Source organism: Delphinapterus leucas, chromosome 15, assembly GCF_059928025.1.
Source record: "Delphinapterus leucas isolate spDelLeu-1000000601 "Yukka" chromosome 15, BTC_Dleu_Yukka2, whole genome shotgun sequence".
Classification (NCBI taxonomy): Eukaryota; Metazoa; Chordata; class Mammalia; order Artiodactyla; family Monodontidae; genus Delphinapterus; species Delphinapterus leucas.
Window position 1 is genome coordinate 88,598,778 of NC_143143.1, and position 21,891 is coordinate 88,620,668.

Sequence of the window (21,891 nt, forward strand, 5' to 3'; positions counted from 1 at the left end):
GGGACGGGGAAGGGGACGGTTTAGGGTACAGGTTAGGGTACGACAAGGGTTTAGGGTGAGCGTACGTGTTAGGGTACGGGTTAGTGTTATCGTACGGCTTAGGACTAGGGGAATGGTGAGGGTAAGGCTTCGGGTAAGTGTTAGGGTTAGGGTTAGGGTTAGGGTTAGGGGACGGGGACGGTTTAGGGTACAGGTTAGGGTACGACAACGGTTTAGGGTGAGCGTACGTGTTAGGGTATTGGTTAGTGTTAGCGTACGGGTTAGGATTAGGGGACGGGTGAGGGTAAGGCTTCGGGTAAGGTTTAGGGTTAGGGTTAGGGGACGGGGACTGTTTAGGGTACAGGTTAGGGTACGACAACGGTTTAGGGTGAGCGTACGTGTTAGGGTAGGGGTTAGTGTTAGCGTACGGGTTAGGATTAGGGGACGGGTGAGGGTAAGGCTTCGGGTAAGGGTTAGGGTTAGGGTTAGGGTACGGGGACGGGGACGGTTTAGGGTAGAGTTTAGGGTACGACAACGGTTTAGGGTGAGCGTACGTGTTAGTGTACGGGTTAGAGTTAGCGTACGGGTTAGGATTAGGGGACGGCTGAGTGTAAGGCTTCGGGTAAGGGTTAGGGTTAGGGGACGGGGACGGGGACGGTTTAGGGTACAGTTTAGGGTATGACAACAGTTTAGTGTGAGCGTACGTGTTAGGGTACGGTTTAGTGTTAGCGTACGGGTTAGGATTAGGGGACGGGTGAGGGTAAGGCTTCAGGTAAGGGTTAGGGTTAGGGTTAGGGTTAGGGTTAGTGTTAGGGGACGGGGACGGTTTAGGGTACAGGTTAGGGTACGACAACCTTTTAGGGTGAGCGTACGTGTTAGGGTACGGGTTAATGTTAGCGTACGGGTTACGATTAGGGGACGGGTGAGTGTAAGGCTTCGGGTAAGGTTTAGGGTTAGGGTTAGGGTTAGTGTTAGGGGACGGGGACGGTTTAGGGTACAGATTAGTGTACGACAACGTTTTAGGGTGAGCGTACGTGTTAGGGTACGTGTTAGTGTTAGCGTACGGGTTAGGATTAGGGGACGGGTGAGGGTAAGGCTTCGGGTAAATGTTAGGGTTAGGGTTAGGGTTAGGGTTAGGGGACGGGGACGGTTTAGGGTACAGGTTAGGGTACGTCAACGGTTTAGGGTGAGCGTACGTGTTAGGGTACGTGTTAGTGTTAGCGTACGGGTTAGGATTAGGGGACGGGTGAGGGTAAGGCTTCGGGTAAGGGTTAGGGTTAGTGGTAGGGTTAGGGTTAGGGGACGGGGACGGTTTAGGGTACAGGTTAGGGTACGAAAACAGTTTAGGGTGAGCATACGTGTTAGGGTACGGGTTAGTGTTAGCGTACGGTTTAGGATTAGGAGACGGGAGAGAGTAAGGCTTCGGGTAAGGGTTAGGGTTAGGGTTAGGGGACGGGGACGGGGGCGGTTTATGGTACAGGTTAGGATACGACAACGGTTTAGGGTGAGCGTACGTGTTAGGGTACGTGTTAGTGTTAGCGTACGGGTTAGGACTAGGGGAATGGTGAGGGTAAGGCTTCGGGTAAGGGTAAGGGTTAGGATTAGGGTTAGGGTTAGGGTTAGGGGACGGGGACGGTTTAGGGTACAGGTTAGGGTACGACAACGGTTTAGGGTGAGCGTACGTGTTAGGGTATGGGTTAGTGTTAGCGTACAGGTTAGGATTAGGGGACGGGTGAGGGTAAGGCTTCGGGTAAGGTTTAGGGTTAGGGTTAGGGTTAGGGTTAGAGTTAGGGGACGGTGACGTTTTAGGGTACAGGTTAGGGTACGACAACGCTTTAGGGTGAGCGTACGTGTTAGGGTATGGGTTAGTGTTAGCCTACGGGTTAGGTTTAGGGGACGGGTGAGTGTAAGGCTTCGGGTAAGGTTTAGGGTTAGGGTTAGGGTTTGGGTTAGGGTTAGGGGACGGGGACGGTTTAGGGTACAGGTTAGGGTACGACAACAGTTTAGGGTGAGCGTACGTGTTAGGGTACGTGTTAGTGTTAGCGTAAGGGTGAGGATTAGGGGACGGGTGAGGGTAAGGCTTCGGGTAAGGGTTAGGTTTGGGGTTAGGGTTAGGGTTAGGGTTAGGGGACGGGGACGGTTTAGGGTACAGGTTAGGGTACGACAACGGTTTAGGGTTAGCGTACGTGTTAGGGTACGGGTTAGTGTTAGCGTACGGGTTACGATTAGGGGACGGGTGAGGGTAAGGCTTCAGGTAATATTTAGGGTTAGGGTTAGGGTTAGGGTTAGGGTACGGGCACGGGGACGGTTTAGGGTACAGGTTAGGGTACCACAACGGTTTAGGGTGAGCGTACGTGTTAGGGTATGTGTTAGTGTTAGCGTACGGGTTAGGATTAGGGGACGGGTGAGGGTAAGGCTTCGGGTAAGGGTTAGGGTTAGGGTTAGGGGACAGGGAATGTTTAGGGTACAGGTTATGGTACGACAACGGTTTAGGGTGAGCGTACGTGTTAGGGTACGGGTTAGTGTTAGCGTACGGGTTAGGATTAGGGGACGGGTGAGGGTAAGGCTTCGGGTAAGGGTTAGGGTTAGGTTTAGGGTTAGGGTTAGGGTTAGGAGACGGGGACGGTTTAGGGTAAAGGTTAGGGGACGACAACGGTTTAGGGTGAGCGTACGTGTTAGGGTATGGGTTAGTGTTAGCGTACGGGTTAGGATTAGGGGACGGGTGAGCGTAAGGCTTCGGGTAAGGGTTAGGGTTAGGGTTAGGTTTAGGGTTAGTGTTAGGGGACGGTTTAGGGTACAGGTTAGGTTACGACAACGGTTTAGGGTGAGCGTACGTGTTAGGGTACGGGTTAGTGTTAGTGTACGGGTGAGGATTAGGGGACCGGTGAGGGTAAGGCTTCGGGTAAGGGTTAGGGTTAGGGTTAGGATTAGGGTTAGGGTTAGGGGACAGGGACGGTTTAGGGTACAGTTTAGGGTACGAAAACGGTTTAGGGTGAGCGTACGTGTTAGGGTACGGGTTAGTGTTAGCGTACGGGTTAGGATTAGGGGACGGGTGAGGGTAAGGCTTCGGGTAAGTGTTAGGGTTAGGGTTAGGGTTAGGGTTAGGGTTAGGGGACGGTTTAGGGTACAGGTTAGGGTACGACAACGGTTTAGGGTGAGCGTACGTGTGAGAGTACGGGTTAGTGTTAGCGCACGGGTTAGGATTCGGGGATGGGTGACGGTAAGGCTTCGGGTAAGGTTTAGGGTTAGGGTTAGGATTAGGTGACGGGGACGGTTTAGGGTACAGGTTAGGGTACGACAATGGTTTAGGGTGAGCGTACGTGTTAGGGTACGGGTTAGTGTTAGCGTACGGGTTAGGATTAGTGGACGGGTGAGGGTAAGGCTTCGGGTAAGGGTTAGGGTTAGGGTTAGGGTTAGGGTTAGGGGACGTGGACGGTTTAGGGTAGAGGTTAGGGTACGACAACGGTTTAGGTTGAGCGTACGTGTTAGGGTATGGGTTAGTGTTAGCGTACGGGTTAGGATTAGGGGACGGGTGAGGGTAAGGCTTCGGGTAAGGGTTAGGGTTAGGGTTAGGGTTAGGGTTAGGGGACGGGGATGGTTTAGGGTAGAGGTTAGGGTACGACAACCGTTTAGGGTGAGCGTACGTGTTAGGGTACGGGTTAGTGTTAGCGTACGGGTTAGGTTTCGGGGAAGGGTGAAGGTTAGTCTTCGGGTAAGGGTTAGGGTTAGGGTTAGGGTTAGGGTTAGTGTTAGGGGACGGTTTAGGGTACAGGTTATGGTACGACAACGGTTTAGGGTGAGCGTACGTGTTAGGGTACGGGTTAGTGTTAGCGTACGGGTTAGGATTCGGGGACGGGTGAGGGTTACTCTTCGGGTAAGGGTTAGGGTTAGGGTTATGGTTAGTGTTAGGGTACGGGTTAGTATTAGCGTACGGGTTAGGATTAGGGGACGGGTGAGGGTAAGGCTTCGGGTAAGGGTTAGGGTTAGGTTTAGGGTTAGGGTTAGGGTTAGGAGACGGGGACGGTTTAGGGTAAAGGTTAGGGTACGACAACGGTTAAGTTGAGCGTAGGTGTTAGGGTATGGGTTAGTGTTAGCGTACGGGTTAGGATTAGGGGACGGGTGAGCGTAAGGCTTCGGGTAAGTGTTAGGGTTAGGGTTAGGTTTAGGGTTAGTGTTAGGGGGCGGTTTAAGGTACAGGTTAGGTTACGACAACGGTTTAGGGTGAGCGTACGTGTTAGGGTACGGGTTAGTGTTAGTGTACGGGTTAGGATTAGGGGACCGGTGAGGGTAAGGCTTCGGGTAAGGGTTAGGGTTAGGGTTACGGTTAGGGTTAGGGGTAGGGGACGGGGACGGTTTAGGGTACAGTTTAGCGTACGAAAACGGTTTAGGGTGAGCGTACGTGTTAGGGTACGGGTTAGTGTTAGCGTACGGGTTAGGATTAGGGGACGGGTGAGGGTAAGACTTCGGGTAAGGTTTAGGGTTAGGGTTAGGGTTAGGGTTAGCATTAGGGGACGGGGACGTTTTAGGGTACAGGTTAGTGTAGGACAACGCTTTAGGGTGAGCGTACGTGTTAGGGTACGGGTTAATGTTAGCGTACGGGTTAGGATTAGGGGACGGGTGAGGGTAAGGTTTCGGGTAAGGGTTAGGGTTAGGGTTAGGGTTAGGGGACGGGGACGGTTTAGGGTACAGGTTAGGGTAAGACAACGGTTTAGAGTGAGCGTACGTGTTAGGGTACGGGTTAGTGTTAGCGTACGGGTTAGGATTAGGGGACGGGTGAGGGTAAGGCTTCGGGTAAGGGTTAGGGTTAGGGTTAGGCTTAGGGTTAGGGTTAGGGGATGGGGACGGTTTAGGGTACAGGTTAGGGTACGACAACGGTTTAGGGTGAGCGTACGTGTGAGGGTACGGTTTAGTGTTAGCGCACGGGTTAGGATTAGGGGACGGGTGAGGGTAAGGCTTCGGGTAAGGGTTAGGGTTAGGGTTAGGATTAGGTGACGGGGACGGTTTAGGGTACAGGTTAGGGTACGACAATGGTTTAGGTTGAGCGTACGTGTTAGGGTACGGGTTAGTGTTAGCGTACGGGTTAGGATTAGTGGACGTGTGAGGGTAAGGCTTCGGGTAAGGGTTAGGGTTAGGGTTAGGGTTAGGGTTAGGGGACGGGGATGGTTTAGGGTAGAGGTTAGTGTACGACAACGGTTTAGGGTGAGCGTACGTGTTAGGGTACGGGTTAGTATTAGCGTACGGGTTAGGATTAGGGGACGGGTGAGGGTAAGGCTTCGGGTAAGGGTTAGGGTTAGGTTTAGGGTTAGGGTTAGGGATAGGGGACGGGGACGGTTTAGTGTATAGGTTAGGGTACGACAACGGATTAGGGTGAGCGTACATCTTAGGGTACGGGTTAGTGCTAGCGTACGGGTTAGGATTAGGGGACGGGTGAGGGTAAGGCTTCGGGTAAGGGTTAGGGTTAGGGTTAGGGTTAGGGTTAGGGGACGGGGACGGTTAAGGGTACAGGTTAGGGTACGACAACGGTTTAGGGTGAGCGTACGTGTTAGGGTACGGGTTAGTGTTAGCGTACGGGTTAGGATTAGGGGACAGGTGAGGGTAAGGCTTCGGGTAAGGGTTAGGGTTAGGGTTAGGGTTAGGGTTAGGTTTAGGGGACGGGGACGGTTTAGGGTACAGGTTAGGGTACGACAAAGGTTTAGGGTGAGCGTACGTGTTAGGGTACGGGTTAGTGTTAGCGTACGGTTTAGGATTAGGGGACGGGTGAGGGTAAGGCTTCGGGTAAGGGTTAGGGTTAGGGTTAGGGTTAGGGTTAGGGGACGGGGACGGTTTAGGGTACAGGTTAGTGTACGAGAACGTTTTAGGGTGAGCGTACGTGTTAGGGTACGGGTTAGTGTTAGCGTACGGTTTAGGATTAGCGGACGGGTGAGGGTAAGGCTTCGGGTAAAAGTTAGGGTTAGGGTTATGGTTAGGGTTAGGGTTGGGTGACGGGGACGTTTTAGGGTACAGGTTAGGGTACGACAACGGTTTTGGTTGAGCGTACGTGTTAGGTTACGGGTTAGTGTTAGCGTACGGGTTAGGATTAGGGGACGGGTGAGGGTAAGGCTTCGGGTAAGGGTTAGGGTTAGGGTTAGGGTTAGGGTTAGGGGGCGGGGATGGTTTAGGGTACAGGTTAGTGTACGACAACGGTTTAGGGTGAGCGTACGTGTTAGGGTACGGGTTAGTGTTAGCGTACGGGTTAGGATTATGGGACGGGTGAGGGTAAGGCTTCAGGTAAGGGTTAGGGTTAGGGTTAGGGTTAGGGTTAGGGTTAGGGGACAGGGACGGTTTAGGGTACAGGTTAGGGTACGACAAAGATTTAGGGTGAGCGTACGTGTTAGGGTACGGGTTAGTGTTAGCTTATGGGTTAGGGTTAGGGGACGGTTGAGGTTAAGGCTTCGGGTAAGAGTTAGGGTTAGGATTAGGGTTAGGGTTAGGGTTAGGGGACGGGGACGGTTTAGGGTATAGGTTAGGGTACGACAACGGTTTAGGGTGAGCGTTCGTCTTAGGGTACGGGTTAGTGTTAGCCTACGGGTTAGGATTAGGGGACGGGTGAGGGTAAGGCTTCGGGTAAGGGTTAGGGTTAGGGTTAGGGTTAGGGTTAGGGTTAGGGGACGGGGACGGTTAAGGGTACAGGTTAGTGTACGACAACGGTTTAGGGTGAGCGTACGTGTTAGGGTACGGGTTAGTGTCAGCGTACGGGTTAGGATTAGGGGACGGGTGAGGGTAAGGCTTCGGGTAAGGGTTAGGGTTAGGGTTAGGGTTAGGTTTAGGGTTAGGGGACGTGGACGGTTTACGGAATAGGTTAGGGTACGACAACGGTTTAGGGTGAGCGTACGTGTTAGGGTACGGTTTAGTGTTAGCGTCCGGGTTAGGTTTAGGGGACGGGTGAGGGTAAGGCTTCGGGTAAGGGTTAGGGTTAGGGTTAGGGTTAGGGTTAGGGTTAGGGGACGGGAACGGTTAAGGGTACAGGTTAGGGTACGATAACGGTTTAGGGTCAGCGTACGTGTTAGGGTACGGGTTAGTGTTAGCGTACGGGTTAGGATTAGGGGACGGGTGAGGGTAAGGCTTCGGGGAAGGGTTAGGATTAGGGTTAGGGTTAGGGTTAGGGGACGGGGACGGTTTAGGGTACAGGTTAGAGTACGACAACGGTTTAGGGTGAGCGTATGTGTTAGGGTAAGGGTTAGTGTTAGCGTACGGGTTAGGATTAGGTGACGGGTGAGGGTAAGACTTCGGGTAAAAGTTAGGGTTAGGGTTAAGGTTAGGGTTAGGTGACGGGGACGGATTAGGGTACAGGTTAGGGTACGACAACGGTTTAGGGCGAGCGTACGTGTTAGGGTACGGGTAAGTGTTAGCGTACGGGTTAGGATTAGGGGACGGGTGAGGGTAAGGTTTCGGGTAAGGGTTAGGGTTAGGGTTAGGGTTAGGGTTAGGGGACGGGGACGGTTTAGGGTATAGGTTAGGGTACGACAACGGTTTAGGGTGAGCGTACGTGTTAGGGTACGGGTTAGTGTTAGCGTACGGGTTAGGATTAGGGGACGGGTGAGGTTAAGGCTTCGGGTAAGGGTTAGGGTTAGGTTTAGGGTTAGGGTTAGGGTTAGGGGACGGGGACGGTTTAGGGTATAGGTTAGGGTACGAAAACGGTTTAGGGTGAGCGTACGTTTTAGGGTACGGGTTAGTGTTAGCGTACGGGTTAGGATTAGGGGACGGATGAGGGTAAGGCTTCGGGTAAGGGTTAGGGTTAGGGTTAGGGTTAGGGTTAGGGTTAGGGGACGGGGACGGTTAAGGGTACAGGTTAGGGTATGACAACGGTTTAGGGTGAGCGTACGTGTTAGGGTACGGGTTAGTGTTAGCGTACGGGTTAGGATTAGGGGACGGGTGAGGGTAAGGCTTCGGGTAAGGGTTAGGATTAGGGTTAGGGTTAGGGTTAGGGGACGGGGACGGTTTAGGGTACAGGTTAGGTTACGACAACGGTTTAGGGTGAGCATACGTGTTAGGGTACGGATTAGTGTTAGCGTACGGTTTAGGATTAGGGGACGGGTGAGGGTAAGGCTTCGGGTAAGGGTTAGGGTTAGGGTTAGGGTTAGGGTTAAGGGACGGGGATGGTTTAGGGTACAGGTTAGGGTACGAGAACGGTTTAGGGTGAGCGTACGTGTTAGGGTACGGGTTAGTGTTATCGTACGGTTTAGGATTAGGGGACGGGTGAGGGTAAGGCTTCGGGTAAAAGTTAGGGTTAGGGTTATGGTTAGGGTTAGGGTTAGGTGACGGGGACGTTTTAGGGTACAGGTTAGGGTACGACAACGGTTTAGGGTGAGCGTACGTGTTAGGTTACGGGTTAGTGTTAGCGTACGGGTTAGGATTATGGGACGGGTGAGGGTAAGGCTTCGGGTAAGGGTTAGGGTTAGCGTTAGGGTTAGGGTTAGGGTTAGGGGACAGGGATGGTTTAGGGTACAGGTTAGGGTACGACAACGGTTTAGGGTGAGCGTACGTGTTAGGGTACGGGTTAGTGTTAGCGTACGGGTTAGGATTAGGGGAGGGGTGAGGGTGAGGCTTCGGGTAAGGGTTAGGGTTAGGGTTAGGGTTAGGGTTAGGGGACGGGGACGGTTTAGGGTACAGTTTAGGGTACGACAATGGTTTAGGGTGAGCGTACGTTTTAGGGTACGGGTTAGTGTTAGCGTACGGGTTAGGATTACGGGACGGGTGAGGGTAAGGCTTCGGGTAAGGGTTAGGGTTAGGGCTAGGGTTAGGCTTAGGGTTAGGGGACGGGGATGGTTTAGGGTACAGGTTAGTGTACGACAACGGTTTAGGGTGAGCGTACGTGTTAGGGTATGGGTTAGTGTTAGCGTACGGGTTAGGAGTAGGGGATGGGTGAGTGTAAGTCTTCGGGTAAGGGTTAGGGTTAGGGTTACGGTTAGGGGACGGGGACGGTTTAGGGTACAGATTAGGGTACGACAACGGTTTAGGGTGAGCGTACGTGTTAGGGCACGGGTTAGTGTTAGCGTACGGGTTAGGATTAGGGGACGGGTGAGGGTAAGGTTTCGGGTAAGGGTTAGGGTTAGGGTTAAGGTTAGGGTTAGGGTACGGGGACGGTTTAGGGTACAGGTTAGGGTACGAAAACGGTTTAGGGTGAGTGTACGTGTTAGGGTACGGGTTAGTGTTAGCGTACAGGTTAGGATTAGGGGACGGTTGAGGGTAAGGCTTCGGGTAAGGTTTAGGGTTAGGGTTAGGTTTAGGGTTAGGGTTAGGGGATGGGGACGGTTTAGGGTACAGGTTAGTGCACGACAACGGTTTAGGGTGAGCGTACGTGTTAGGGTACGGGTTAGTGTTAGCGTACGGATTAGGATTAGGGGACGGGTGAGGGTAAGGCTTCGGGTAAGAGTTAGGGTTAGGGTTAGGGTTAGGGTTAGGGTTAGGGGAAGTGGACGGTTTAGGGTACAGGTTAGGGTACGACAACGGTTTAGGGTGAGCGTAAGTGATAGGGTACGGGTTAGTGTTAGCGTACGGGTTAGGATTAGGGGACGGGTGAGGGTAAGGCTTCGGGTAAGGGTTAGGGTTAGGGTTAGGGTTAGGGTTAGGGGACGGGGACAGTTTAGGGTACAGGTTAGGGTACGACAACGGTTTAGGGTGAGCGTACGTGTTAGGGTACGGTTTAGTGTTAGTGTACGGGTTAGGATTAGGGGACGGGTGACGGTAACGCTTCGGGTAAGGGTTAGGGTTAGGGTTAGGGTTAGGGTTACGGTTAGGGGACGGGGATGGTTTAGGGTACAGGTTAGGGTACGACAACGGTTTAGGGTGAGCGTACGTGATAGGGTACGGTTTAATGTTAGCGTACGGGTTAGGATTAGGGGACGGGTGAGGGTAAGGCTTCGGGTAAGGGTTAGGGTTAGGGGTAGGGTTAGGGGACGGGGTCGGTTTAGGGTACAGGTTAGGGTACGACAACGGTTTAGGTTGAGCGTACGTGTTAGGGTACGGGTTAGTGTTAGCGTACGGGTTAGGATTAGGGGACGGGTTAGAGTAAGGCTTCGGGTAAGGGTTAGGTTTAGGGTTAGGGTTAGGGGACGGGGACGGGGACGGTTTAGGGTACAGGTTAGGGTACAACAACGGTTTAGGGTGAGGGTACGTGTTAGGCTATGGGTTAGTGTTAGCCTACGGGTTAGGATTAGGGGACGGGTTAGGGTAAGGCTTCGTGTAAGGGTTAGGGTTAGGTTTAGGGTTAGGGTTAGGGGACGGTTTAGGGTACAGGTTAGGGTACGACAACGGTTTAGGCTGAGCGTACGTGTTAGGGTATGGGTTAGTGTTAGCATACGGGTTAGGATTAGGGGACGTGTTAGGGTAAGGCTTCGGGTAAGGGTTAGGATTAGGGTTAGGGTTAGGGTTAGGGGACGGGAATGGGGACAGGTTAGGGTACAGGTTATGGTTCGACAACGGTTTAGGGTGAGCGTACGTTTTATGGTACGGGTTAGTGTTAGCGTACGGGTTAGGATTAGGGGATGGGTTAGGGTAAGGCTTCGGGTAAGGTTTAGGATTAGGGTTAGGGTTAGGGTTAGGGTTAGGGTTAGGGGACGGGGACGGTTTAGAGTACAGGTTAGGGTACGACAACGGTTTAGGGTGAGCGTAAGTGTTAGGGTACGGGTTAGTGTTAGCGTACGGTTTAGGATTAGGGGACGGGTTAGGGTAAGGCTTCGGGTAAGTGTTAGGGTTAGGGTTAGGGTTAGGGTTAGGGTTAGGGGACCGGGACGGTTTAGGGTACAGGTTAGGGTACGACAACGGTTTAGTGTGAGCGTACGTGTTAGGGTACGGGTCCGTGTTAGCGTACGGGTTAGGATTAGGGGACGGGTTAGGGTAAGGCTTCGGGTAAGGGTTAGGGTTAGGGTTAGGGTTAGGGTTAGGGGACGGAGACGGTTTAGAGTACAGGTTAGGGTACGACAATGGTTTAGGGTGAGCGTACGTGTTAGGGTACGGGTTAGTGTTAGCGTACGGGTTAGGATTAGGGGACGGTTTAGTCTAAGGCTTCGGTTAAGGGTTAGGGTTAGGGTTAGGGGACAGGGACGGTTTAGGGTACAGGTTAGGGTACGACAACGGTTTAGGGTGAGCGTACGTGTTAGGGTATGGGTTAGTATTAGCGTACGGGTTAGGATTAGGGGACGTGTTAGGGTAAGGTTTCGGGTAAGTGTTAGGGTTAAGGTTAGGGTTAGGGGACGTGGACAGGGACGGTTTAGGGTACAGGTTAGTGTTTGACAAACGTTTAGGGTGAGCGTACATGTTATGGTATGGGTTAGTGTTTGCGTACGGGTTAGGATTAGGGGACGGGTTAGGGTAAGGCTTCGGGTAAGGGTTAGGGTTAGGGGACGGGGACGGGGATGGTTTAGGGTACAGGTTAGGGTACGACAACGGTTTAGGGTGAGCGTACGTGTTAGGGTACGGGTTAGTGTTAGCGTATGGGTTATGATTAGGGGACGGGTGAGGGTAAGGCTTCGGGTAAATGTTAGGGTTAGGGTTAGGGTTAGGGTTAGGGGACGGGGGCGGGGACGGTTTAGGGTACAGGTTAGGGTACGACAACGGTTTAGGGTGAGCGTACGTGTTAGGGTACGGGTTAGTGTTAGCGTACGGGTTAGGATTAGGGGACGGGTGAGAGTAAGGCTTCGGGGAAGGGTTAGGGTTAGGGGTAGGCTTAGGGCTATGGGACGGGGACGGTTTAGGGTACAGGTTTCTGTACGACAACAGTTTAGGGTGAGCGTACGTGCTAGGGTACGGGTTAGTGTTAGCGTACGGGTTAGGATTAGGGGACGGGTGAGGGTAAGGCTTCGGGTAAGGATTAGGATTAGGGTTAGGGGACGGGGAAGGGGACGGTTTAGGGTACAGGTTAGGGTACGACAAGGGTTTAGGGTGAGCGTACGTGTTAGGGTACGGGTTAGTGTTATCGTATGGCTTAGGACTAGGGGAATGGTGAGGGTAAGGCTTCGGGTAAGGGTTAGGGTTAGGGTTAGGGTTAGGGTTAGGGGACGGGGACGGTTTAGGGTACAGGTTAGGGTACGACAACGGTTTAGGGTGAGCGTACGTGTTAGGGTATTGGTTAGTGTTAGCGTACGGGTTAGGATTAGGGGACGGGTGAGGGTAAGGCTTCGGGTAAGGTTTAGGGTTAGGGTTAGGGGACGGGGACTGTTTAGGGTACAGGTTAGGGTACGACAACGGTTTAGGGTGAGCGTACGTGTTAGGGTAGGGGTTAGTGTTAGCGTACGGGTTAGGATTAGGGGACGGGTGAGGGTAAGGCTTCGGGTAAGGGTTAGGGTTAGGGTTAGGGTACGGGGACGGGGACGGTTTAGGGTAGAGTTTAGGGTACGACAACGGTTTAGGGTGAGCGTACGTGTTAGTGTACGGGTTAGAGTTAGCGTACGGGTTAGGATTAGGGGACGGCTGAGTGTAAGGCTTCGGGTAAGGGTTAGGGTTAGGGGACGGGGACGGGGACGGTTTAGGGTACAGTTTAGGGTATGACAACAGTTTAGTGTGAGCGTACGTGTTAGGGTACGGTTTAGTGTTAGCGTACGGGTTAGGATTAGGGGACGGGTGAGGGTAAGGCTTCAGGTAAGGGTTAGGGTTAGGGTTAGGGTTAGGGTTAGTGTTAGGGGACGGGGACGGTTTAGGGTACAGGTTACGGTACGACAACGTTTTAGGGTGAGCGTACGTGTTAGGGTACGGGTTAGTGTTAGCGTACGGGTTACGATTAGGGGACGGGTGAGTGTAAGGCTTCGGGTAAGGGTTAGGGTTAGGGTTAGGGTTAGTGTTAGGGGACGGGGACGGTTTAGGGTACAGGTTAGTGTACGACAACGTTTTAGGGTGAGCGTACGTGTTAGGGTACGTGTTAGTGTTAGCGTACGGGTTAGGATTAGGGGACGGGTGAGGGTAAGGCTTCGGGTAAATGTTAGGGTTAGGGTTAGGGTTAGGGTTAGGGGACGGGGACGGTTTAGGGTACAGGTTAGGGTACGACAACGGTTTAGGGTGAGCGTACGTGTTAGGGTACGTGTTAGTGTTAGCGTACGGGTTAGGATTAGGGGACGGGTGAGGGTAAGGCTTCGGGTAAGGGTTAGGGTTAGTGGTAGGGTTAGGGTTAGGGGACGGGGACGGTTTAGGGTACAGGTTAGGGTACGAAAACGGTTTAGGGTGAGCATACGTGTTAGGGTACGGGTTAGTGTTAGCGTACGGTTTAGGATTAGGAGACGGGAGAGAGTAAGGCTTCGGGTAAGGGTTAGGGTTAGGGTTAGGGGACGGGGACGGGGGCGGTTTATGGTACAGGTTAGGATACGACAACGGTTTAGGGTGAGCGTACGTGTTAGGGTACGTGTTAGTGTTAGCGTACGGGTTAGGACTAGGGGAATGGTGAGGGTAAGGCTTCGGGTAAGGGTAAGGGTTAGGATTAGGGTTAGGGTTAGGGTTAGGGGACGGGGACGGTTTAGGGTACAGGTTAGGGTACGACAACGGTTTAGGGTGAGCGTACGTGTTAGGGTATGGGTTAGTGTTAGCGTACAGGTTAGGATTAGGGGACGGGTGAGGGTAAGGCTTCGGGTAAGGTTTAGGGTTAGGGTTAGGGTTAGGGTTAGAGTTAGGGGACGGTGACGTTTTAGGGTACAGGTTAGGGTACGACAACGCTTTAGGGTGAGCGTACGTGTTAGGGTATGGGTTAGTGTTAGCCTACGGGTTAGGTTTAGGGGACGGGTGAGTGTAAGGCTTCGGGTAAGGTTTAGGGTTAGGGTTAGGGTTTGGGTTAGGGTTAGGGGACGGGGACGGTTTAGGGTACAGGTTAGGGTACGACAACAGTTTAGGGTGAGCGTACGTGTTAGGGTACGTGTTAGTGTTAGCGTAAGGGTGAGGATTAGGGGACGGGTGAGGGTAAGGCTTCGGGTAAGGGTTAGGTTTGGGGTTAGGGTTAGGGTTAGGGTTAGGGGACGGGGACGGTTTAGGGTACAGGTTAGGGTACGACAACGGTTTAGGGTTAGCGTACGTGTTAGGGTACGGGTTAGTGTTAGCGTACGGGTTACGATTAGGGGACGGGTGAGGGTAAGGCTTCAGGTAATATTTAGGGTTAGGGTTAGGGTTAGGGTTAGGGTACGGGGACGGGGACGGTTTAGGGTACAGGTTAGGGTACCACAACGGTTTAGGGTGAGCGTACGTGTTAGGGTATGGGTTAGTGTTAGCGTACGGGTTAGGATTAGGGGACGGGTGAGGGTAAGGCTTCGGGTAAGGGTTAGGGTTAGGGTTAGGGGACAGGGAATGTTTAGGGTACAGGTTATGGTACGACAACCGTTTAGGGTGAGCGTACGTGTTAGGGTACGGGTTAGTGTTAGCGTACGGGTTAGGATTAGGGGACGGGTGAGGGTAAGGCTTCGGGTAAGGGTTAGGGTTAGGTTTAGGGTTAGGGTTAGGGTTAGGAGACGGGGACGGTTTAGGGTAAAGGTTAGGGGACGACAACGGTTTAGGGTGAGCGTACGTGTTAGGGTATGGGTTAGTGTTAGCGTACGGGTTAGGATTAGGGGACGGGTGAGCGTAAGGCTTCGGGTAAGGGTTAGGGTTAGGGTTAGGTTTAGGGTTAGTGTTAGGGGACGGTTTAGGGTACAGGTTAGGTTACGACAACGGTTTAGGGTGAGCGTACGTGTTAGGGTACGGGTTAGTGTTAGTGTACGGGTGAGGATTAGGGGACCGGTGAGGGTAAGGCTTCGGGTAAGGGTTAGGGTTAGGGTTAGGATTAGGGTTAGGGTTAGGGGACAGGGACGGTTTAGGGTACAGTTTAGGGTACGAAAACGGTTTAGGGTGAGCGTACGTGTTAGGGTACGGGTTAGTGTTAGCGTACGGGTTAGGATTAGGGGACGGGTGAGGGTAAGGCTTCGGGTAAGTGTTAGGGTTAGGGTTAGGGTTAGGGTTAGGGTTAGGGGACGGTTTAGGGTACAGGTTAGGGTACGACAACGGTTTAGGGTGAGCGTACGTGTGAGAGTACAGGTTAGTGTTAGCGCACGGGTTAGGATTCGGGGATGGGTGACGGTAAGGCTTCGGGTAAGGTTTAGGGTTAGGGTTAGGATTAGGTGACGGGGACGGTTTAGGGTACAGGTTAGGGTACGACAATGGTTTAGGGTGAGCGTACGTGTTAGGGTACGGGTTAGTGTTAGCGTACGGGTTAGGATTAGTGGACGGGTGAGGGTAAGGCTTCGGGTAAGGGTTAGGGTTAGGGTTAGGGTTAGGGTTAGGGGACGTGGACGGTTTAGGGTAGAGGTTAGGGTACGACAACGGTTTAGGGTGAGCGTACGTGTTAGGGTATGGGTTAGTGTTAGCGTACGGGTTAGGATTAGGGGACGGGTGAGGGTAAGGCTTCGGGTAAGGGTTCGGGTTAGGGTTAGGGTTAGGGTTAGGGGACGGGGATGGTTTAGGGTAGAGGTTAGGGTACGACAACGGTTTAGGGTGAGCGTACGTGTTAGGGTACGGGTTAGTGTTAGCGTACGGGTTAGGTTTCGGGGAAGGGTGAAGGTTAGTCTTCGGGTAAGGGTTAGGGTTAGGGTTAGGGTTAGGGTTAGTGTTAGGGGACGGTTTAGGGTACAGGTTATGGTACGACAACGGTTTAGGGTGAGCGTACGTGTTAGGGTACGGGTTAGTGTTAGCGTACGGGTTAGGATTCGGGGACGGGTGAGGGTTACTCTTCGGGTAAGGGTTAGGGTTAGGGTTAGGGTTAGGGTTAGTGTTAGGGGACGGTTTAGGGTACAGGTTATGGTACGACAACGGTTTAGGGTGAGCGTACGTGTTAGGGTACGGGTTAGTATTAGCGTACGGGTTAGGATTAGGGGACGGGTGAGGGTAAGGCTTCGGGTAAGGGTTAGGGTTAGGTTTAGGGTTAGGGTTAGGGTTAGGAGACGGGGACGGTTTAGGGTAAAGGTTAGGGTACGACAACGGTTAAGTTGAGCGTACGTGTTAGGGTATGGGTTAGTGTTAGCGTACGGGTTAGGATTAGGGGACGGGTGAGCGTAAGGCTTCGGGTAAGCGTTAGGGTTAGGGTTAGGTTTAGGGTTAGTGTTAGGGGACGGTTTAAGGTACAGGTTAGGTTACGACAACGGTTTAGGGTGAGCGTACGTGTTAGGGTACGGGTTAGTGTTAGTGTACGGGTTAGGATTAGGGGACCGGTGAGGGTAAGGCTTCGGGTAAGGGTTAGGGTTAGGGTTAGGGTTAGGGTTAGGGGTAGGGGACGGGGACGGTTTAGGGTACAGTTTAGGGTACGAAAACGGTTTAGGGTGAGCGTACGTGTTAGGGTACGGGTTAGTGTTAGCGTACGGGTTAGGATTAGGGGACGGGTGAGGGTAAGACTTCGGGTAAGGTTTAGGGTTAGGGTTAGGGTTAGGGTTAGCATTAGGGGACGGGGACGTTTTAGGGTACAGGTTAGTGTAGGACAACGGTTTAGGGTGAGCGTACGTGTTAGGGTACGGGTTAATGTTAGCGTACGGGTTAGGATTAGGGGACGGGTGAGGGTAAGGTTTCGGGTAAGGGTTAGGGTTAGGGTTAGGGTTAGGATTAGGTGACGGGGACGGTTTAGGGTACAGGTTAGGGTACGACAATGGTTTAGGGTGAGCGTACGTGTTAGGGTACGGGTTAGTGTTAGCGTACGGGTTAGGATTAGTGGACGTGTGAGGGTAAGGCTTCGGGTAAGGGTTAGGGTTAGGGTTAGGGTTAGGGTTAGGGGACGGGGATGGTTTAGGGTAGAGGTTAGTGTACGACAACGGTTTAGGGTGAGCGTACGTGTTAGGGTACGGGTTAGTATTAGCGTACGGGTTAGGATTAGGGGACGGGTGAGGGTAAGGCTTCGGGTAAGGGTTAGGGTTAGGTTTAGGGTTAGGGTTAGGGATAGGGGACGGGGACGGTTTAGTGTACAGGTTAGGGTACGACAACGGATTAGGGTGAGCGTACATCTTAGGGTACGGGTTAGTGCTAGCGTACGGGTTAGGATTAGGGGACGGGTGAGGGTAAGGCTTCGGGTAAGGGTTAGGGTTAGGGTTAGGGTTAGGGTTAGGGTTAGGGGACGGGGACGGTTTAGGGTACAGGTTAGGGTACGAGAACGGTTTAGGGTGAGCGTACGTGTTAGGGTACGGGTTAGTGTTAGCGTACGGTTTAGGATTAGCGGACGGGTGAGGGTAAGGCTTCGGGTAAAAGTTAGGGTTAGGGTTATGGTTAGGGTTAGGGTTGGGTGACGGGGACGTTTTAGGGTACAGGTTAGGGTACGACAACGGTTTTGGTTGAGCGTACGTGTTAGGTTACGGGTTAGTGTTAGCGTACGGGTTAGGATTAGGGGACGGGTGAGGGTAAGGCTTCGGGTAAGGGTTAGGGTTAGGGTTAGGGTTAGGGTTAGGGGGCGGGGATGGTTTAGGGTACAGGTTAGGGTACGACAACGGTTTAGGGTGAGCGTACGTGTTAGGGTACGGGTTAGTGTTAGCGTACGGGTTAGGATTATGGGACGGGTGAGGGTAAGGCTTCAGGTAAGGGTTAGGGTTAGGGTTAGGGTTAGGGTTAGGGTTAGGGGACAGGGACGGTTTAGGGTACAGGTTAGGGAACGACAAAGATTTAGGGTGAGCGTACGTGTTAGGGTACGGGTTAGTGTTAGCTTATGGGTTAGGGTTAGGGGACGGTGGAGGTTAAGGCTTCGGGTAAGAGTTAGGGTTAGGTTTAGGGTTAGGGTTAGGGTTAGGGGACGGGGACGGTTTAGGGTATTGGTTAGGGTACGACAACGGTTTAGGGTGATCGTACGTCTTAGGGTACGGGTTAGTGTTAGCCTACGGGTTAGGATTAGGGGACGGGTGAGGGTAAGGCTTCTGGTAAGGGTTAGGTTTAGGGTTAGGGTTAGGGTTAGGGTTAGGGGACGGGGACGGTTAAGGGTACAGGTTAGTGTACGACAACGGTTTAGGGTGAGCGTACGTGTTAGGGTACGGGTTAGTGTCAGCGTACGGGTTAGGATTAGGGGACGGGTGAGGGTAAGGCTTCGGGTAAGGGTTAGGGTTAGGGTTAGGGTTAGGTTTAGGGTTAGGGGACGTGGACGGTTTACGGAATAGGTTAGGGTACGACAATGGTTTAGGGTGAGCGTACGTGTTAGGGTACGGGTTAGTGTTAGCGTCCGGGTTAGGATTAGGGGACGGGTGAGGGTAAGGCTTCGGGTAAGGGTTAGGCTGAGGGTTAGGGTTAGGGTTAGGGTTAGGGGAAGTGGACCGTTTAGGGTACAGGTTAGGGTACGACAACGGTTTAGGGTGAGCGTAAGTGATAGGGTACGGGTTAGTGTTAGCGTACGGGTTAGGATTAGGGGACGGGTGAGGGTAAGGCTTCGGATAAGGGTTAGGGTTAGGGTTAGGGTTAGGGTTAGGGGACGGGGACAGTTTAGGGTACAGGTTAGGGTACGACAACGGTTTAGGGTGAGCGTACGTGTTAGGGTACGGTTTAGTGTTAGTGTACGGGTTAGGATTAGGGGACGGGTGAGGGTAACGCTTCGGGTAAGGGTTAGGGTTAGGGTTAGGGTTAGGGTTACGGTTAGGGGACGGGGATGGTTTAGGGTACAGGTTAGGGTACGACAACGGTTTAGGGTGAGCGTACGTGATAGGGTACGGTTTAATGTTAGCGTACGGGTTAGGATTAGGGGACGGGTGAGGGTAAGGCTTCGGGTAAGGGTTAGGGTTAGGGGTAGGGTTAGGGGACGGGGTCGGTTTAGGGTACAGGTTAGGGTACGACAACGGTTTAGGTTGAGCGTACGTGTTAGGGTACGGGTTAGTGTTAGCGTACGGGTTAGGATTAGGGGACTGGTGAGGGTAAGGCTTCGGGTAAGGGTTAGGGTTAGGGTTAGGGTTAGGGGACGGGTACGGTTTAGGGTAGAGGTTAGGGTACGACAACGGTTTAGGTTGAGCGTACGTGTTAGGGTACGGTTTAATGTTAGCGTACGGGTTAGGATTAGGGGACGGGTGAGGGTAAGGCTTCGGGTAAGGGTTAGGGTTAGGGTTAGGGTTAGGGGACGGGGACGGTTTAGGGTACAGGTTAGGGTACGACAACGGTTTAGGTTGAGCGTACGTGTTAGGGTACGGGTTAGTGTTAGCGTTCGGGTTAGGATTAGGGGACGGGTGAGGGTAAGGCTTCGGGTAAGTGTTAGGGTTAGGGTTAGGGTTAGGGTTAGTGTTAGGGGACGGTTGAGGGTACAGGTTAGGGTACAACAACGGTTTAGGGTGAGCGTACGTGTTAGGGTACGGGTTAGTGTTAGCGTACGGGTTAGGATTAGGGGACGGGTGAGGGTAAGGCTTCGGGTAAGGGTTAGGGTTAGGGTTAGGGTTAGGGGACGGGGACGGTTCAGTGTACAGGTTAGGGTACGACAACGGTATAGGGTGAGCGTACGTGTTAGGGTACGGGTTAGTGTTAGCGTACGGGTTAGGATTAGGGGACGGGTGAGGGTAAGGCTTCGGGAAAGGGTTAGGGTTAGGGTTAGGGTTAGGTTTAGGGGACGGTGCCGGTTTAGGGTAGAGGTTAGGGTACGACAACGGTTTAGGGTGAGCGTACGATTTAGGGTACGGGTTAGTGTTAGCGTACGGGTTAGGATTAGGGGACGGGTGAGGGTAAGGCTTCGGGTAAGTGTTAGGGTGAGGGTTAGGGTTAGGGTTAGGGGACGGGGACGGTTTAGGGTACAGGTTAGGGTACGACAAAGGTTTAGGGTGAGCGTACGTGTTAGGGTAAGGGTTAGTGTTAGCGTACGGGTTAGGATTAGGGGACGGGTGAGGGTAAGGATTCGGGTAAGGGTTAGGGTTAGGGTTAGGGTTAGGGTTAGGGGACGGGGATGGTTTAGGGTACAGGTTCGGGTACGACAACGGTTTAGGGTTAGCGTACGTGTTAGGGTATGGTTTAGTGTTAGCGTACGGGTTAGGATTAGGGGACGGGTGAGGGTAAGGCTTTGGGTAAGGGTTAGGGTTAGTGTTTGGGTTAGGGTTTGGGTTAGGGTACGGGGACGGTTTAGGGTACAGGTTAGGGTAAGACAACGGTTTAGGGTGAGCATACGTGTTAGGGTACGGTTTAATGTTAGCGTACGGGTTAGCATTAGGGGACGGGTGAGGGTAAGGCTTCGGGTAAGGGTTAGGGTTAGGGTTACGGGACGGGGACGGTTTAGGGTACAGGTTAGGGTACGACAACGGTTTAGGTTGAGCGTACGTGTTAGGGTAGGGGTTAGTGTTAGCGTACGGGTTAGGATTAGGGGACGGGTGAGGGTAAGGCTTCGGGTTAGGGTTAGGGTTAGGGTTAGGGTTAGGGTTAGGGTTAGGGGACGGGGACGGTTTAGGGTACAGGTTAGGGTACGACAACTGTTTAGGGTGAGCGTACGTGTTAGGGTACGGGTTATTGTTAGCGTACGGGTTAGGATTAGGGGACGGGTGAGGGTAAGGCTTCGGGTAAAGTTTAGGGTTAGGGTTAGGGTTAGGGTTAGGGTTAGGGTTAGGGGACGGGGACGGTTTACGGTATAGGCTAGGGTACGACAACGGTTTAGGGTGAGCGTACGTGTTAGGGTACGGGTTAGTGTTAGCGTCCGGGTTAGGATTAGGGGACGGGTGAGGGTAAGGCTTCGGGTAAGGGTTAGGGTTAGGGTTAGGGTTAGGGTTAGGGTTAGGGGACGGGAACGGTTAAGGGTACAGGTTAGGGTACGATAACGGTTTAGGGTCAGCGTACGTGTTAGGGTACGGGTTAGTGTTAGCGTACGGGTTAGGATTAGGGGACGGGTGAGGGTAAGGCTTCGGGAAGGGTTAGGATTAGGGTTAGGGTTAGGGTTAGGGGACGGGGACGGTTTAGGGTACAGGTTAGGGTACGACAACGGTTTAGGGTGAGCGTATGTGTTAGGGTACAGGTTAGGATTAGGGGACGGGTGAGGGTAAGGCTTCGGGTAAAGTTTAGGGTTAGGGTTAGGGTTAGGGTTACGGGACGGGTGAGGGTAAGGCTTCGGGTAAGGGTTAGGGTTAGGGTTAGGGTTAGGGTTAGGGGACGGGTGAGGGTAAGGCTTCGGGTAAGGGTTAGGGTTAGGGTTAGGGTTAGGGTTAGGGTTAGGGGACTGGGACGGTTTACGGTATAGGTTAGGGTACGACAACGGTTTAGGGTGAGCGTACGTGTTAGGGTACGGGTTAGTGTTAGCGTCCGGGTTAGGATTAGGGGACGGGTGAGGGTAAGGCTTCGGGTAAGGGTTAGGGTTAGGGTTAGGGTTAGGGTTAGGGTTAGGGGACGGGAACGGTTAAGGGTACAGGTTAGGGTACGATAACGGTTTAGGGTCAGCATACGTGTTAGGGTACGGGTTAGTGTTAGCGTACGGGTTAGGATTAGGGGACGGGTGAGGGTAAGGCTTCGGGTAAGGGTTAGGATTAGGGTTAGGGTTAGGGTTAGGGGACGGGGACGGTTTAGGGTACAGGTTAGGGTACGACAACGGTTTAGGGTGAGCGTATGTGTTAGGGTACGGGTTAGGATTAGGGGAAGGGTGAGGGTAAGGCTTCGGGTAAGGGTTAGGGTTAGGGTTAGGGGACGGGTGAGGGTAAGGCTTCGGGTAAGGGTTAGGGTTAGGGTTAGGGTTAGGGTTAGGGGACGGGGACGGTTTAGGGTACAGGTTAGGGTACGACAACTGTTTAGGGTGAGCGTACGTGTTAGGGTACGGGTTAGTGTTAGCGTACGGGTTAGGATTAGGGGACGGGTGAGGGTAAGGCTTCGGGTAAAGTTTAGGGTTAGGGTTAGGGTTAGGGTTAGGGTTAGGGTTAGGGGACGGGGACGGTTTACGGTATAGGTTAGGGTACGACAACGGTTTAGGGTGAGCGTACGTGTTAGGGTACGGGTTAGTGTTAGCGTCCGGGTTAGGATTAGGGGACG